The sequence below is a fragment of the Manis javanica genome, chromosome 15 (assembly GCF_040802235.1).
Source record: "Manis javanica isolate MJ-LG chromosome 15, MJ_LKY, whole genome shotgun sequence".
Classification (NCBI taxonomy): domain Eukaryota; kingdom Metazoa; phylum Chordata; class Mammalia; order Pholidota; family Manidae; genus Manis; species Manis javanica.
The window spans coordinates 30,505,116-30,520,165 of NC_133170.1; the positions used below are offsets into that span (position 1 = coordinate 30,505,116).

Here is a 15,050-nt window from a genome sequence, read left to right on the forward strand (position 1 = left end):
TCTAAAGAATGTTCCATGTGCACTTGAGAAGAATGTGTATCTTGTTGCTTTTGGATGTAGAGTTCTGTAGATGTCTATTAGGTCCATCTGTTCCAGTGTGTTGTTCAGTGCCTCTGTGTCCTTAGTTATTTTTTGTCTGGTGGATCTGTCCTTTGGAGTGAATACGTGTTGAAGTTTCCTAAAATGAATGCATTGCACTCTATTTCCTCCTTTAGTTCTGTTAGTATTTGTTTTACATATGCTGGTGATCCTGTGTTGGGTGCATATATATTTATAATGGTTATATCCTCTTGTTGGACTGGCCCCTTTATCATTATGTAATGTCCTTCTTTATCTGTTGTTACTTTCTTTGTTTTGAAGTCTATTTTGTCTGATACTAGTACTGCAACACCTGCTTTTTTCTCCCTTTTGTTTGCTTGAAATATCTTTTTCCATCCCCTGACTTTTAGTCTTTGCATGTCTTTGGGTTTGAGGTGAGTCTCTTGTAAGCAGCATATAGATGGGTCTTGCTTTTTTATCCATTCCATTACTCTGTGTCTTTTGATTGGTGCATTCAGTCCATTTACATTTAGGGTGATTATTGAAAGATAGTACTTATTGCCATTGCAGGCTTTAGGTTCATGGTTACCAAAGTTTCAAGGTTAGCTTCTTTACTACCTTACTGTCTAACTTAACTCAGTTATGGAGCTATTATAAACGCAACCTGGTAATTATTTCTCTCCCTTCTCATTCCTTCTCCTCCATTCTTCATACGTTGGGTGTTTTGTTCTGTGCTCTTTCTGGGAGTGCTCCCATGTAGAGCAGTTCCTCAAAAATACCCTGTAGAGGTGGTTTGTGGGAGGCAAATTCCCTCAACTTTTGCTTGTCTGGGAATTGTTTAATCCCTCCTTCATATTTAAATGATAATCGTGCTGGATACAATATCCTTGTTTCAAGGCCCTTCTGTTTTATTGCATTAAATATATCATGCCATTCTCTTCTGGCCTCTAAGGTTTCTGTTGAGAAGTCTGATGATAGCCTGATGGGTTTTCCTTTGTAGGTGACCTTTTTTCTCTCTCTGGCTGCCTTTAATACTCTGTCCTTGTCCTTGATCTTTGCCATTTTAATTATTATGTGTCTTGGTGTTGTCCTCTTTGGGTCCCTTCTGTTGTGAGTTCTGTGTGCTTCATGGTCTGAGCAACTATTTCCTCCCCCAGTTTGGGGAAGTTCTCAGCAATTATTTCTTCAAAGACACTTTCTAATCCGTTTTCTCTCTCTTCTTCTTCTGGTACCCCTATAATGTGATATTGTTCCTTTTGGATTGGTCACATAGGTCTCTTAATATTGTTTCATTCCTGGAGATCCTTTTATATCTCTCTGAATCAGTTTCTATGCATTCCTGTTCTCTGGTTTCTATTCCATCAGTGGCCTCTTGTATCTTATCTGTTCTGCTTATAAATGCTTCCAGAGATTGTTTCACTTCTGTAATCTCCCTCTGGATGTCATCCCTTAGCTCTTGTATATTTCTCTGTATCTCCATCAGCATGTTGATGATTTTTATTTTGAATTCTTTTTCAGGAAGACTGGTTAGGTCTATCTCCTCAGGTGTTGTCTCTGTGATTTTTGTCTGTCTGAGATTCTGCCTTTTCATGGCAATAGAGATAGTTTGTGGAGCTGGGGCGAGTGACGGTTGGGAGAATGTCCCTTCCTGTTGGTTTGTGGCCTTCCTCTCCTGGGAGAACAGTGACCTCTAGCGGCTTGTGCTGGGCAGCTGCCGCAGACGGGGTCTGATTCCTGCCCAGCCACTATGGAGTTTAGCTCCGTAGTTGCTGTGGGCATGGCCTACCTGGGGCTGCTGCTCTGATATGGCAGAGCCGCATCGGAGGGGAAATGGCCGGGAGGCTGTTTATCTCCATGAGGGGCTTCCGAGCTGCCCTGCTGCACAGGGGGTTAGGGTGCCCAGATTTCCCCGGGGTTCCCAGCTGCTGGGCTAAGTGTCCCAGTCCAGCTGTGGGGTCCCTGTCCCTTTAAGACTTTCAAAAAGCACTCGCTTTTCTTTGTCCCAGGGGCGCCGGCTGCGGGGACCTGGTCACAGGTCTTACTGTTCTGTTTCCCTAGTTTCCAGCACCCCTCGCACGCACTGTGTGTCTGCGCTCCGGTGCAGATGGCTAGGGCTGGGTATTTAGCAGTCCTGGACTCCCTCTCCCTTTCCGCTCCGACTCCTCTCCTCCTGCCGGGAGCTGGGGTGAAGGGCACTTGAGTCCTGCCGGGCCGGTGCTTGTATCTCACCCCCTTCGCAAGGCTCTGGGTTCTCGCAGGTGTGGATGTAGTCTGGCTGTTGTCCTGTGTCTTCTGGTCTCTCTTTTAGGAAGAGTTGTATTTGTTGTATTTTCAAAAATATATGTGGTTTTGGGAGGAGATTTCCACTGCTCTTCTCACACCGCCATCTTGGCTCTGCCTGAGGTGTTTTATTTTTGGACACTAACTTGTACTCTAATTGCCTCACTAGTTGCTTTGATTTGTTTGATCAGAACTTAAATTTTTTCTCTCCCACCCAAGGGAAACTCTTGACTGAGCATTTTGCCGTGTACAAGGAAGGAAAGGGGCATTGATTAGTCCAGGTGACCTACAGATAATTTATTTGTTTTTTTAATCCCATGTCTCATTTCTCCTTTCAGTGTTTTGGAGGAAAGGATTGGCTACTTTCTTGGGTATCCTCCAACTGTATCCTAGACCTCTTGGGCCAGAATGTTATCAATTTTTAGACATCTTTTATCTGCTGAAAGGTCTTTCCAATTCTCTTTATTGTTTTCCATTTAGTATTTATTTCTATAACATTGTTGAGTTATCATGTTATTGGGGTCTGGAGGAAGAGTAGGTAACAGTAAAGTAAGACTTTTTTTTTGACATCTTAAATGGGAATCCCCTGTAAACTTCTTGAATAATGTTAATGATGTTGAATCACCTTTCTGTATGGAGAGACAGCTTGTTCTTGGTGTCAGTTGCATAGCTCTTTGGTTATTTGCTTATTAACAGAGCTGAAAATTTGGTGTGGGGTGGGGAAAGAAGTTTCAAGATGGTGGCTGACTAGCAACTCCAAATACCGCCTTTCATATTTTCTTACTAAAGTAATCATGAAATCAGGAATGAATTCAATTTCCTAACATTGCAACAAATGAAAATTGATAGACATAAAGACAGAACTGAGAATAAATGGTACTAATGTCGAGGCAGATTGAGCCAGATATAAAAAAATTCTACATAATATTTAAGCACATAAAATATATATAAACTTTGTTTTTTTGAAACGGAGACTGCGAGTAGGAAAAAAATCCTTATCTATCCCCATTTTTTATGTAAAAGTCAGACTTGGAGCCCATGCTAACCAGAAGATTGAGTGGACATCAACTTCATCCATGCATATATGAGATGAACCAGGTGTTCTTTTTCCAATCCTCTACTGTGTGCCCTCACGAATTTTTTTGTATGTCAGCATATCAGTAAATAAAGTGGTGGGAGGAGTGGTCTGTGTAGGTGGTAACTAATAATGTGCATGTTGTGTAGATGGGCTTGTTATCCAAAATATGGTACATAGACTTCTAGAGTTAAAAGATAATTTTAGGTCATATGTGAATGAACATTTTAATATTTATAAATTTGTTTTAAAAACCAACAATACTGACTGGTTAAGAGGATGCTAAAGTAAGCTTTAAGTATAGTAGTGTTTTGTAAATAAAAATACCAAGTAAATATCATTATAGCTGGTATTGGTTTTGGCAAAAATTTGTGAAAATGATAGGCAAATGGCAAAAGTTTGAGAAATATCTGCACTAGAGTAAAGCTTGCTAGAAACTGGTAATGGTACTACTATTTTTTAATGTTTATTAAAGAAATTTGATTTCCACATGTGTGACACAGTGGTGACCAAAGCACTGTTTGGAAAATCTGTCCTCGTTCAAGAAAGAGCCAAAAGAAACAAGTATGTCTGAGAAGAGAATCCAGAAGACTCATGCATGACCCAAAAGTATAAATTAAAATGCCAACATATTGAGTAAGATGCATGTAAACTCTGCTCATGGTATTGAGAAAGAAAAACAGTATTATTTTAAGGAGAGGTGAAGAAGGCAATTCAAGAAAACAATAACAGAATTTAAATCCACATTGTGAACTTAGTAAAAAGGAGAGTTGATGCCATAGGAAATCAAATTAATGATGAAGATTCTTTCAAGATGCAGATTAAAAAAAATGATGAGATAAATGAGTTCAGAGAAGAAAGAATATATGGAAATTGATATTTGTAAAGGACCAATAATTGATAGACTAGAAGAAAACTTTTGAGTTAAAGAAAAAGTTATTTGTATACAGACAGAACTCATTTCATTCTGTTAAAAACCAAGAACAGAGACCCACATCTTGGCCACATTTTAGCAGAATAATTGACTTTTAAAGATTGGGAGGTAAATTTTTTCCCCCTACCTCATTCATTTTTATGTGTGCCTTTGTTCTTTTTCAGTAGAAAATGTTTTTTAGAGCAATTTTAGATTTACAGCCAAATTGAGCAGAAAGTAGAGTTCTCATATGCCCCCTGCCTCTCTCTCCAAAGCCCCCCTTTCTATCATCTGCACCACAGCAGTAAGTTTGTTAAATTCGGTATTTGTACATTTTTAAAAACTTTTTCTTTTGAACTAATACTAGACTTAGAGAAAAGTTGCAAGAATAGTACAGAGGTTTTTTTTTTATATCCTTCACTTTGTTTCCCTTAATTTTAATATCTATATAAACAAGAATAGGAAGTTAACATTGGTACAATGTTACTACTTAACCTGCAGACCTTACTTTAATTTAATGAATTTTTCACTAATGTTCTTTTTTGGCTCTAGGATCTCACCCAGGATCCCACATTGCATTTAGTTGTTATTTCTCCTTAGTCTTTTCAATCTGTAAATCTTTGGAAGAAGGACATCTTATAAATATCCATGTAGAGAAATACCATTATTTACTAAAGATCTAAGATCAGACTCTTTACTCCAGTATTAGATTCTGGAAGATATGGCATTTACTGTATTTAAAGGCACTAAAGTATTGAAACAAGAATTAAGGCATTCAAAAATTAAAGTCATTTTATAATGACTAAAAATATGTGTGAAATAGTTAGAATTGTGAATATGGTTATAAAAAGAATATGAACATCATGTTATTTGTGACTAACTGTGGCATCAGAAGGAAACAATAATCAGTCTCCAGATTACTTTAACAACTAAAAAGCAGGTAAGGAAGATGGTAAACATGTTTTGAACTCAAATGTAAGACACTCCAAAGATCCTGATACTAGATACAAGTTAAAGAATGTTGTTGGACAACTTAAAAGGAATCATTGGTACAGTTAAATAAGGTATATTCCAAACCACTGGGAGAAGTGGAAAGAAAAGTAATTCAGTCATGTGTTAGGTTGAAACATGGCATAGCCAATATTCCCCCATTATGACTGACAAAAATGACAGTTTTATTTGGTTCAGCTTTATAATATGGTTAATTGTATTTCTTCATTTTTTTTTTCTTTTTACATTGAAGCCTACATACCCTTACCTCCCTTTGAGTTTCTCAGGTGCAGAAACTTTCTTATTGCTTTTGAATTGTTGGTACTTTAGCATGGTACTTAATAAACCTATTATAATTTCAGTAAGAATTTGGTTTTGCAGTGCCGACCTAAGGATGAAAAACATAGTGATTGATAATATAGGGTTCCATAATGATTGTTTATAGAGATGCCTTTGACTTGTTGGCTGAAGCCATGATACTAAACAAATCTGATTTCATTTCAGTCATTTTCTCTTCTAAAAATAAAAGGCAGTGGACAAAGACCCTTATTGATTTTCAGTTTCTTTAGGGAATTATTGTTATTTTCAAATGAGAGGATTATGCTTGTATATAAACTGCAGCCTTAGTGTGGAGAGGGGTAGTAAATAAACAAGGTACTTTTGAAGCAGTAACTGATTCTTTGCAGCCAGCTTGAGCCTATATATAAAATGCAGTCATATCTAATTTTATAAAATTAGGTAGATGTTTAATAAGAGCTTTTCTCTATAGTATCCATATTTTGAAAATGAAAAACAAGATTTAGCTAAAAGAAAATGTGCCCATTCTTTTTTCCTTGGTTGACAAGTAGTTTCTAAAAATGTACTAATTCAAAGATCAGTTTTATGTTTTGCAAACTATAGTTTGGTATATAATGGTTACTTTGAAAATCCATAGTTATTGCTGCTGATTTAATAAGGATATGTGTTTTATTTAGTCAGATACACTCTGAAGATACCTTCTCTACTGAAATGGCAAATGAGTCTATTAAAAAAGATAAGCTACAAAGCAAGATTTGAAGAAAACTAATTTGAGATGGCATTTATATAACAGTATATCAAACAGTACAGTGTATCATTCATGAAAGTATACATATTTTGTAAAACTATAAAAATACACATTGTCATAAATGCCATCCATATTCCAGATAGTGGGTAACTATGGCCGTGGGAGGAGGTATGGTATTATTTATATTTGATAGAAGATTATCTTAAACAAATATGGCAAAACATTAAAATGTAACAAATACAGAAAGTGTGAACATAGATATGTGTGTGTGTGTATTTATATTCTACATTTATAGATGCTTGAAAAAGCTCAAGTTTTAAAGTATTTAAATTCACCATATACTCATTGATCATGTGGTAACTGTTTTTTTTAAGAGATACATTAAAACTAATTCATTGGGTGAAATAATGATTGGATTAGGTCATATTAATAATGACAATGCAGGCTAATGTAGTTTCTAAAGTTATCAAGAAGTCAGTATTGTGCTAGAATTATTTACTTGCTATGAAAATAAGAAAACGTGAAATTCGTAACTTGTTTTTTTTTCTTAGGGAGTTGATAAGATGATCATTATACATTATTTTTCTAAAGTGTAAAAGAATTACATATAGCCTCATATATTTCATCGTGTATGTCAAGAACTTGCCTAGTGTAGGAAGAACATATGTATACCTTTGAAGTCCTCAGTGTGCCTTTCCCTAGTAGCATCCTCCTGCCTCCTCTATCCTGAATTTTGTGTTTCATTTTCTTAACTGTCAAAACAGGGTTCTTCAAAATCAGGTAATGGTTAGGATTTTTGTGTGGTAAAATGTATACAACATCAGTTTACCAAAGTGTACCATCTTTTAATTGTACAATTAGTGGCATTAAGAACATAAATGGTATTGTACATCCATATACAGAACTTTTTCATCACCCCAAACTGAAACTTTGAACTCATTAACAGCCCATTCTTCGCTTTCACCAACTTCTGGTAAATATACTCTTTTCTTCTTTGTATCTTTATGAATTTGCATATTCTGGGTACCTCATGGAAGTGGAAACATAACGGTATTTGTTCTTTGCATCTGGATTATTGAGACATGGTTCATCCATGTTGTAGCATGTGTCAGAATTTCTTTTTTAAGGGTGAATAATACACCATTGTACATATTTACCACATACTGTTTTCCACTCGTGTTGCCGGGCAGTTGCACTGTTTCCACCCTTAGGCTATTGTGCATAGTGCTGCTAGGAACATTGGTGTTTGAGTCCTGTTTGAGTCCCTGCTTTCAGTTATTTTGGGTATAAACCAAGGAGTGGAATTGCTGGATTATATGGTAATTCTGTGTTTAGCTTTTTGAGGAAATAACCATACTGTTTTCCATACAATTTTACATTCCTACCAGTAAGGCACAAGGGTTCCAATTTCTTTGTATCCTTACTAACTCTTGTTAGTGTCTAGGTGTTTTTGTTTTTCCTTTTAATAATAGCAATCCTAGTGGTTTTGAAGTGATACCTCATTGTTAGAAATGTTTTAAAGGAATACATTTGCGAACCCTTAGCATGACTTAAAGTATTAAAATATTACACATGGGAATAGAAAAGAAAAATGTACCCCTTGTGCTTTATAGATCTTACATAATTGTAAAACCACAGCAGACTTCCAATTTAAATGCAAATTAAAACCAACTAAAATCAATGTTTTACTTACCTTTCTTAACCAAATTGTTGCAGTCCATCTTCCTTTATACATGACTTAGTCTTATGAAGATGTCTTTTTCAGTTATGAATTATAACTGAAGAAATTTTATTTAACTGGTAAAGGAATTCAGAGTAAATAGTTCACTGGGGAAACTTGCTGAAATTAGGACATGCCAGCCTACCTGCAGCCAAAATTAGTTTATTAACAAAATTAACAATTAACATTGAATTTATAAATTTCCACTTAGGTCATCATTTGTAATTAAAAAAGCAAACTGCCGTGTGAAATCTTTTGGTCAAGTAGATGATGTGTATAACCAGAATATACATAAAAATATATAGTTAATTTTCTGAGTTAGAACACAGAATTCTTTTACCTACTCCTGATAGGTCAGTAGTCCAAAATTAAGAAAATTCCAACTTCTGATGACTTTTTCAGCAATTTGTTTCACTGAAGAGTAAAAATGGCCAAATGGGAATTATATTCAGGAATACATACAAGGGAATAAATCACTATAACTGGAATAGTCACTATAAACACAAAGTTCTTATGTTTTATATAATTATTTTACAGTTTTTAAAGCTCACATGCAGCGTGTTGAATCTTCAAAATAATTCTTAGTCAAGAAAGATTTATTTCCATTTTACCAGCAAGGAAACAAAGATTCATGTCAGTTACTTGAAGGGTCGGAATGCAAAAGAGGAGATAAGCCTGGCATGTGAGAGTATAGGAAACCCTCCTAACTGTGGTGGATTATTTTGGAAAGTACAAAAAGAAGGTGGATCTGAATGGCTTTGGAATTTGGATTTGATGTAATAAAGAGTATTTCCAAATGTGGTGGTCATAATAAGTCTTTCCCTTGGTGATTGATTTGCATTAATATAGCGGTAAATGTTCTAGAATCCTTGGTTAACAGGTACTCCAGAACATTCTTACACTTAACAGTGGAAATGAGATGTGGACAATGGTAACATTAATAAGGATTGAAAAGGGTTCCATCCTTACTGCCTGGGAAGACAAAGAGGAAAATTGAAGTGGTTAAGCTGATTTGTGGAAGGAACTTGAAGGGTTGGAGAGATATTAAGTCTTTGATCATAAAGTGTCCACTAAACAATTGTAAATACTAATTTGAATTCCAGAATTAGCAAAACATTAAATTTGTCATATCTTACCAACCGTGAAAATGCCAAGTGTTAATTCCTTAATATAAAACTCCATTAAGCAAGACCAATCAATATGCTGCCTAAAAGAGACTCACTTCAAACCCAAAGACATACACAGACTAAAAGTGAAGGAATGAAAAAAAATATCTCATGCAAACAATAGGGAGAAAAAAGCAGGTGTTGCAGTACTTGTATCAGACAAAATGGACTTCAGAACAAAGAAAGAAACGAGACAAAGAAGGACATAACATAATGATAAAGGGGTCAGTCCAACAAGAGGATATAACCATTATAAATATCTGTACACCAAACACAGGAGCACCTACATATGTAAAACAAATACTAACAGAATTAAAGGGTAAATAGAATGCAATGCATTCATTTTAGGAAACTTCAACACTCCATTCACTCCAAAGGACAGATCAACCAGACACAAAATAAGTAAGGAGACAGAGGCACTGAACAACACACTAGAACAGATGGACCTACTAGACATCTGTAGAACTCTACAACCAAAAGCAACAGGATACATATTCTTCTCAAGTGCACATGGAACATTTTCAAGAATAGACCACATATTAGGCCACAAAAAGAGCCTCAGTAAATTCAAAAAGATTGAAATTGTATCAGCCAACTTCTCAGATCAAAAAGGTATGAAACTAGAAATAAATTTTACAAAGAAAACAAAAAGGCTCACACACCCATGGAGGCTCAACAACATGCTCCTAAATAATCAACGGATCACTGACCAAATTAAAACAGAGATCAAGCAATATATGGAGACAAATGAAAACAATAGCACAATGCCCCAACTTTTGTGGGATGCAGTGAAGGCAGTTGTGAGAGGAAAATACATAGCAATCCAGGCCTATTTAAAGAAGGAAGAAAAATCCCAAATGAACAGTCTAAATTCACAATTATTGAAACTGGAAAAAGAAGAAAAAATGAGGCCGAAAGTTAGTAGGAGGAGGGACATAATAAAGATCAGAGAAGAAATAAATAAAATTGAGAAGAATAAAACAATAGAAAAATTTAATGAATCCAAGAGCTGCTTCTTTGAGAAAATAAACAAAATAGATAAACCCCTAGACAGACTTATGAAGAAAAAAAGAGAATCTACACACATAAACAGAATCAGAAATGAGAAAGGAAAAATCACTATAGACACCACAGAAATACAAAGAATTGTTAGAGAATACTCTTAAAAATTATATGGTAAAAAACTGGATAACCTAGAAGAAATGGACAACTTTCTAGAAAAATACAACCTTCCAAGACTGACCAAGGAAGAAACAGAAAATCTGAACAGACCAATTACCAGCAATGAAATTGAATCAGTAATCAAAAAACTACTCAAGAACAAATTCCTGGACCAGGTCGATTCGCTGCTGAATTTTATCAGACACTTAGAGAAGACATAATACCCGTTCTCCTTAAAGTTTTCCAAACAATAGGAGGGAAAACTTCCAAACTCATTCTGTAAAGTCAGCATCACTCTAATACCAAAACCAGGCAAAGATACCACAACTAAGAAAACTACTGACCGATATTCCCTGATGAACATAGGTGCAAAAATACTCAACAAAATATTAGCAAACCGAATTAAAAAATACAAGAGAATCATACATCCTGATCAAGTGCATCCCCGGGATGAAAGGATGGTACAGATTTAGAAAATACATCAGTATCATCCACTATATCAATAAAAAGAGGGACAAAAATCACATGATCATCTCCATAGATGCTGAAAAAGCATTTGACAAAATTCAACACCCATTCATGATAAAAACTCTCAACCAAATGGGTACAGAGGACAAGTATCTCAACATAATAAAGGCCGTATATGACAAACTGACAGCCAACATCATGCTTAGCAGTGAAAAGCTGAAAGCTTTACCTCTAAGATTGGGAACAAGACAAGGATGCCCACTCTCCCCGCTTTTACTCAGCATAGTACTGGAGTTCCTAGTCATGGCAATCAGACAACACAGAAATAAAAGGCATCCAGATTGGTAAGGAAGAAGTCAAACTGTCCTTGTTTGCAGATGATATGATATTGTACATAACAACTCCTAAAGAATCCACTCCAAAACTACTAGAACTAATATCTGAATTCAGCAAAGTTGCAGGATACAAAATTAATACACAGAAATCTGTGGCAGTCCTATATGCTAACAAAGTCCTAGCAGAAAGAGAAATCAGGAAAACAATTCCACTCACAATTGCATCAAAAAGAATAAAATACCTAGGAATAAACCTAACCAAGGAAGTGGAAGACCTATACCCTGAAAACTACAGGACACTCTTGAGAGAAATTGAAGAGGACACTAATAAATGGAAATTCATCCCATGCTCTTGGCTAGGAAGAATTAATATTGTCAAAATGGCCATCCTGCCTAAAGCAATCTACAGATTCAATGCAATCTCTATCAAAATACCGATAGCATTCTTCAATGAACTAGAGCAAATAGTTCTAAAATTCATATGGAACCACAAAAGACCCCAAATAACCAAAGCAATCCTGAGAAGGAAGGATAAAGCAGGGGGAAATATGCTCCCTGACTTCAAGCTCTACTACAAAGCCAAAGTAATCAAGACAATTTGGTACTGGCACAAGAACAGACCCATAGACCACTGGAACGGACTAGAGAGTCCAGATATAAACCCAAGCATACATGGTCAATTAATATATGATAAAGGAGCCATGGATATACAATGGGGAAATGACAGCCTCTTCAACAACTGGTGTTGGCAAAACTGGACAGCTACATGTAAGAGAATGAAACTGGGTTGTTTAACTCCATACACAAAAGTTCACTCTAAATGGGTCAAAGACCTGAATGTAAGTCATGAAACCATAAAACTCTCAGAGGAAAACATAGGCAAAACTCTTCTGAATATAAACATGAGCAACTTCTTCATGAACATATCTCCCCGGGCAAGGGAAACAAAAGCAAAAATGAACAAGTGGGACTATATCAAACTAAAAACCTTCTGTACAGCAAAGGACACCATCAGTAGAATAAAAAAGCATCCTACAGTATGGGAGAATATATTCATAAATGACATATCTGATAGGAGGTTGACATCCAAAATATATAAAAACTCACGCACCTCAGCAACCTAAAAGCAAATAACCTGATTAAAAAATGGGCAGAGGATCTGAACAGACGCTTCTCTAAAGAAGAAATTCAGATGGCCAACAGGCACATGAAAAGATGCTCTACCTCTCTAATCATCAGAGAAATGCAAATGAAAACAACAACGAGGTATCACCTCAAACCCATTAGGATGGCCAACATCCAAAAGACAAACAACAATAAATGCTGGCGATGCTGTGGAGAAAGGGGAACCCTCCTACACTGCTGGTAGGAATGTAAACTATTTCAACCATTGTGGAAAGCAATATGGAGGTTTCTCAAATAGAAATACCATTTGACCCAGGAATTCCTCTCCTAGGAATTTACCCTAAGAATACAGAATCCCTGATTGTAAAAGACATACACACCCCTATGTTTATCACAGCACTATTTACAATAGCCAAGAAATGGAAACAACCAAAGTGTCCATGAGTAGATGAATGGATAAAGAGGATGTGGTACATACACACAATGGAATGTTATTCAGCCGTAAGAAGAAAACAAATCCTACCATTCGCAACAACATGGATGGAGCTGGAGGGTATTATGCTCAGTGAAATAAGCCAGGTGGAGAAAGACAAGTACCAAATGATTTCACTCATCTGTGGAGTATAACAACAATGCAAAAACTGAAGGAACAAAACAGCAGCAGAATCACAGAACCCAAGAATGTACTAACAGTTGCCAAAGGGAAAAAGGGACTGGGGATGGTGGTTGTGAAGGGAGGGATAAGGGGATTCAAGGGCATTATGATTAGCACACATAATGTAGGAAGAGCAGAGGGAAGGCAGTATAGCACAGGGAAGACAAGTAGTGACACTATAGCATCTTACTATGCTGATAGACAGTGACTGTAATGGGGTATGTGGTGGGGATTTGATAAGGGGAGGAATCTAGTAACCACAGTGTTGCTCATGTGATTGTATATTAATGACACCATAGTAAAATAAATGTAAAAGTTCATATAAGTGGTCATGTTTTACTTAGAGTCCACCATCTTTTTTTTTTTTAGGATCTAAAAAGTTTTTTTAGTTTGGTCTTATTTCCGTAAGTGAATACCTGATTACACACACTGAAAAGCTAATGCATTGTGTTGGGATTACTGGACTTTGATTCTTCCCTGAACAAAATGAAACAAGTTTAGGATATCAAAATAAGTGAATTCTTTGATGAGATTCTTGCTGTCCTCATGATGTGCACCCACCACATTTGCTTTCTTGTGGTGGCACATTCATAACAGGATGACCCACTAAGTTTCACCGCTAATAAGCCATTTGGAGTTTTCAGTTCTGTTTTGTTGATCTCCCCTTTGGCAACCCTTCATTACCAAACTTTGGTAACTGTTTTATCTGCTGCAGAATAACATTAGTCTTTGATGTGTAAAATTTGCTTTCTCTGATGAGCGAGAATTTTTTGACCTTTATACCTTATCTGCATTCCACCTCCCTTATTGTCTGCATCTGGGCCTTTTTGCTTTCTTTAGAATTTTTTAGGATAAGGCCTCCCTACAATAGTGGAGTTTAGCTCTCTCAGTTAAGAGCCTTCATATTCAAGTGAATCTAATCTATCTCATTAAAATATTTTTAAATTTATGTGAATGGCTAGGTTTAGTGTTTTGAGTGTTGCTATACAATGGATTTTGTAGGTCATTTAGTGAAAATAGTTTGCCATTTTCTAATTGGACTAAATATGTTTATTTCCTTTCTGTTTAAGCTTTTATAAGTATCTGCTACAGTTTTAGCATTAATAAAGTTTCTGAAGGGTCCCCACCAGTAAGATGGCAAACTTCCGGCTTCTCTTCGGGGTCCTCAGTTCCCGCCGGCGCCACCTGAAGCCCAATCACCTCTCGTCCCCCTCCCAATCCCAGCACCTAGCCAACAGCCACCAGCCCCGTAGAAGTGACACCTCAATCAATTCATGCCCCTTCCTATATAACCCAGCACCTTTCCCTAATAAAGCGGAACTCTCCGGTGAATTGCTGCTATGTGTCGCTCCTTTCCTTTCATTGGTGCCGAAACCCGGGAGACGGGACACCCCAACTGGGCCCCATCTTCCCCCCGACACCAGCAGCAGCTTGCCCTCGTCCTCTTTTTCCGGCGTTGGCTCATCACACTCACCACTCCTCTCTGGCCTTTAGGTAAGTTTTCCCCCCGGAGTGGGCCACTCTTCCCCGAGCTATCGCAGTGCCATTGACCGTGATCGTCCGGCAAGGCCCTGACGCTCGGGGATGAGGAGGGAACTCTCCCTGCCTCAGGCCTTCACGGCTGCGGCGGACCCTCAGGCCCCTCCTCCAACAGCCATAAATCCCCGCCTCAAGCCTTTACGGCGGACGCTCAGGCCCCTCCTCCGACAGTCATAAATCCCCGCCTCAGGCCTTCACGGCTCCGGCCTACTCTCAGGCACCCCCCTCCAACAGCCATAAACGAGGTGACTCCTTTGTGGATGAGAACGCTCCCTTTTCCCCCCCTCCTTCTACTCCGTCCGCCGAAAACGCCTAGCGCTAGATACCTCGTGACTCCGGCACTCTGCCTTCTTAGGGAAGTCTGGGTGACGACCCACACTTCCTAAGAAATTCCGACTCGTATACGAGTTTCCGCAGACCACCAAGGATCATCGGGGACGCCCTTTGTCTCCTTGCGGTCTGCTTCCAGTCTGAGGATCTCCGTTTGTCTTCCCCTGTTTGTCTCCTTCTCTGTCCTTCAGCCATGGGAGCCTCCTCAT

General features: G+C 37.5%; 1 protein-coding gene across 15 annotated transcripts in view; it reads left to right on the top strand.

The window, feature by feature from the left end:
- WNK1 (WNK lysine deficient protein kinase 1) overlaps positions 1-15,050 on the top strand; it is a 179,231-nt gene that overhangs the window by 47,062 nt on the left and 117,119 nt on the right. The gene's annotated exons all lie outside the window — the stretch shown is intronic.